The sequence below is a fragment of the Cyanistes caeruleus genome, unplaced genomic scaffold (genome assembly GCF_971803275.1).
Source record: "Cyanistes caeruleus unplaced genomic scaffold, bCyaCae1.hap1.1 HAP1_SUPER_29, whole genome shotgun sequence".
In the NCBI taxonomy this organism is placed as follows: Eukaryota; Metazoa; Chordata; class Aves; order Passeriformes; family Paridae; genus Cyanistes; species Cyanistes caeruleus.
In genome coordinates, this window is record NW_028256297.1 from 33,208 (window position 1) to 37,604 (window position 4,397).

Below are 4,397 nucleotides of genomic sequence, written 5' to 3' on the forward strand. Positions count from 1 at the left end.
CCGGTGCCGATCCAAGCCTGCGACGTCTAATGCCCAGATCCACTCCGCTGACTCCAAAGCCCCTCTGCCCGCAGGGGTGTCCTTGGTCGGAGCGCCAGATGTTGAAAGACCCCCGAGCTGTTCACCAGTCTTCACAGAAGTAACTGTGAATGCCGTTTATTTCTATTATTAACACACCTTTTATAGGGTCTACAGGGTTTGCGGGCAGAGCAAGTTACTATTGGCTAACACACACAGGTTTACATTCTTATCCTTGTACACAAGGATATTGTTTTGCTTTACTCTCTCTTCTGCAGGCAAGTTTCAAGGATTTTAGCCCTTAATATCACGACTTATTTCAAAGGCTGGTTTGTGCATACAGGCCTTTAATAATATATAAAATATAGCAACAGTGCTTGGCCATTTAAGCCATCTCGTTTAGGCTGCTATGCTTGTAGAATTAAGAGAATGTGAATAAGATATCCAATGTAGAATTAGATATCTCAAAACAAGTGGATTAATTATGCCTATGTTGGTTTTTTTTATACAGTTGCCTACTATGTTATTGTTTTTCTTTAAAACAAAATTTTGAACTTATTTTTGGCATCATCTCCTCTTAAAGAAACTAGGAAATAAATCTTCTGACTGGAGCAGAAGTACGGTACATCCAAGACAGTGATTTTGATGACAGAATAACTGCCAAGAGCATCTCCCTCTTCACACTTGTTGGAGTCTGAGATGCAGATGTGTGTCTGCCCTTGTTTTTATACTTAGTTCTAAGATCCAGGAAAAAATTGAATTTCATATAATATGAAATTCATGAGCATGTTTTCATGCTGATACATGTGAACAAATGTTAAAGTCAGATAGAAAAAGCTAAAAGTGTGAGCATGTAGATTAGAAAGTTTACTTAACTCACTGGGTGAAAAAGTTTGTTTAGAGAGCAGAAGGCAAGATGGAGGATTTAGGGTGTTGTCTCTTGTCCTTCTTCTTTCTTCTTCATGTTCCTCTCCTAGAAGTTTTTGGGTAATAGTAAGTGATTGGACAGAAAATGCCGCAGTGTAGCGCAGAGGTGATGGGTCATTTTGTCTTTAAGAAAAATAATATACGTATCTAGTGTTAATTGGGTAAAAATAGGTATAAAGATAAAAGAACTGTGTATTTCGGGGCCGTTTTGTGCATCAGACACAAAGTGTGCCACAAAGCCTTGTTTGTACCGTCAGAAGAATGAAATGTACCAGATTGCAAAGATTCACCTTGTGTAGCCAGCCTGGAGAGACCTGTTAAGTTTTGTGTTGACCTGTTAATAAAGACGAGAAACAAGATTCAAACGAGCTCGGGAGTTTTCTTCAAATCAGAAGAACTGCGATAAACAGAGCTCCCCACGAGGGAGGATCCCAAAAGAATTCAGTCCAAAGGAGGCTGAGAAATCCAAGAATAAAAAGAAAAACACAGAAGAGATGCAGCAGAATCAGAGAAACAGAAAAAGGATTTTTTTAGAGAAAAGTTACAAGAAGCACACCAAAAGCGCTTGTGTCTGAGAGATGAGATGATTAGGTGAGACTTGCAAAGGAACATTAGGAACATGTGAGGAAAATCAAGAGTTAGGTGTGCTCACCAGGCTAGCATGGAGACTTGCTGGACATCTGGAGCTGTTCAGCTGTGTTATCTACCTTTGACTGATGCAAGGAGCTATTAATCATCATGCTGCCTTAATTAATAGGATTAGTCACCCATGTCTCAGGCTAGAGAGTGAAGACACAGGCAAGCAGCTTAGCAGAAGGTTTTCTAGGAACATAAAGAAGGAATCCAGGACATTGTCCTGTATTTCCTTTTAAAACAGCTCTGAGAAATCCCCAGGATACTCATGTTAGGAGAAAAGCCCTAGACGATTTAGGTGCCGAGTCTTCTGCACTTGTGCAGACTCCCGTCCAGTGGCTGGTGCGCGGCAAAAGAAGTCTACAGCACCCGGTGTTCGCCGGCGGTCTCCCATCCAAGTACTGACCGGGCCCGACCCTGCTTAGCTTCCGAGATCAGTCGGGATCGGGCGCTCTCAGGGCGGTCTGGCTGTAGGCACTGCTTCCTCTCTCAGGAGCGCCCACCTTCCTGCCGTGCCCCGCAGCCTCACCAACACAGCCCAGACATGCAGAGCACACAGCCCGGCCACCAGGGCTGCCTATGGCCACAGCGGACTCGGAGCCACAGCCAGCAACACACAGGCCACACAAAGCACAAAACCCACACCACGCCAGGCACACAAGGCACCACCAGCCACCTGTGCCCACAAGCTCCTGCCCCTCGCCATGGCTGCCCAAGGAAAACAAGGCACCTGCCAGCACCTGTGCTACTGTTCAAAGTTATTAGTCTCTGCCATATAATAGGAATAGATGGTCCAAAATTAAATGGCCTCAATGTCACCAGGAGTTCTTCACACAGTGCAGGTGTGACATTTGAAAGCAGACAGACTATTGTCCTTTTTTTCTGTGTAACTTCTGGCCACAAGTCTGTGGCCATAGGGAGATGCCACAATGTGTCATTTAAAAATCATTATTTTTAAAAGCCCAAGCAACCAACCACAGCTTCATCTTTCTTGGAGGACTTTATCAGTTTATTTAATAACAGGAGCACAATCTAACCAAGAGAACACACAACTGTCATTCCAAATACATGGGCTATGCCCCTTTCACTTGGGCTAAGGGGCTGGATTTCCATCAGTGACCACAAGCCAGTACTTTCAAAAGCGTTTGCTGCCTTTTTCTCTAAGGCGTCATTTGGGATATTTTATGGCCTTTAATTAAATGCAAAAAAATGCTATCTTTTCAAATACTTTGTAAGGAACTGAAAAGACAAACTTTCCACAGCCAAACAAAAATAGTGTGTATGTCTCTAGATGCATGTATGGAGGTGGAAAAAGACAAAAGGCTAGAAGATAAGAAAAAATAGATACCGTCTGGGATTGGGGAGAGGAGAGGAGGGAGGGGCAGGAATGGGACAGTGCTCCAGGGTCTGTGGCAAACAGTAAAGAAAACTATTTAGAGGTGTCAGAGAAGTAGACGTGCCAGAAAATTAAAGGTGTCTCCAAAAACAGAACTATTTCAATTTTAAGATGGAGTATCTGTAGGCAGCTAGGTAGGGAGATGACAAGGATGGGAGTATGAAAGAGTTAAGGATCAAAGGAATTGCTCGGGGTGGATCTGTCTGTGAATAGCACTAACACAAGTTTGCTGCCATTTTAAGCACCAAGTGCTCCACTCAGCCATACTTTGAGATCAAGTTCCTGTAGAAGTATATATTTAAGCCTGTATGAGGGCATTTTTTCATACAGGAACGATTTGAGCTATTCCTGCAAAGGCAGACAGCTCAATATTTGAGATATAGAGTGGTTCTGCAAAGAGATCTGTTTTCTTAGACTGATGGACTTGGAATACAAATATGAGTCCAATGTTTCTTGTGATGCCTATGTCTGGAAGTTTACAGTGACCTTGAGGTGATGGCCCTGCTTCAAATTCATGCATTATGTCAATGAAGAACTGTGCACGGACTGGAATAGCTGCTTACCTGTATTTTCCCAGGAGACTGAGCTGTGTGAAATCATCTAAGTGTTTCATGGGGCTTTCCATTTCTGTTCCTTTTGGGAAGGCAGATTGCTTCAGTGAGCTGAGCATTGAGACATGAAGGTCACACAACAAAAAATGTGGAAAAAACTATTTCAGTTGGAAGAGTCCTACACCAGTCATAGAATGACAGAATCATAGAATGGCTTGGGTTGGAAGGGACTTTGAAGATCATCTAGTTCAAATCACGCTGCCACGGGCAGGGACACCTTTCTCTAGAGCAGGCTACTCCAAGCCTTGTCCAGCCTGCTCTTGAACACTTTCAGGCATGGAGCATCCACAGCTTCTCTGGGCAACCTGTTCCAGTACCTCACCAGCCTCACCCTAAAGAATTTCTAACATTTCATCTAAATGTACTTTCTTTTGGTTTCAAGTCATTTCCCCCTATCCTATCACTACATGTCCTTTAAAAGTCTCTCCAGCTTTCTTGGAGCCCCCCTTTAAGGTGCTTTAAGGTTGCCCCAGAGCCTTCTGTTCTCCAGGCTGAACAAACCAAATTCTCTCAGCTTGTCATCGTAGGAGAGGTGTTCCAGCCCTCTGATCATATCCATGGTCTCCAGCAGTACCATGTCCTCCTTCAACTGCTTGAATCAATTCAGGGCTGAGCAAAATGTTAAGTATGTTATTCAGCTCATTGTCCAAGTACCTCTCAAACAGACAGGCTTGGAACCGTCAACCATCTCTTTAGGAAGCCTGTTAGGAAGTGTTTGACCAATCTCTATTGATAAAAATGCTTCCTAAACCTCATCTCGCTCAGTTTGGAACCATTCCCATATATCTTATCACTGGATACCAGGGAGAAGA

The 4,397-nt window shown here is 43.5% G+C and overlaps 1 pseudogene; it reads right to left on the bottom strand.

Moving 5' to 3' along the window:
* Window positions 1-1,935: 1,935 nt before the first annotated feature.
* LOC111944876 (5S ribosomal RNA) lies at window positions 1,936-2,054 on the bottom strand (annotated as a pseudogene).
* Window positions 2,055-4,397: the final 2,343 nt, after the last annotated feature.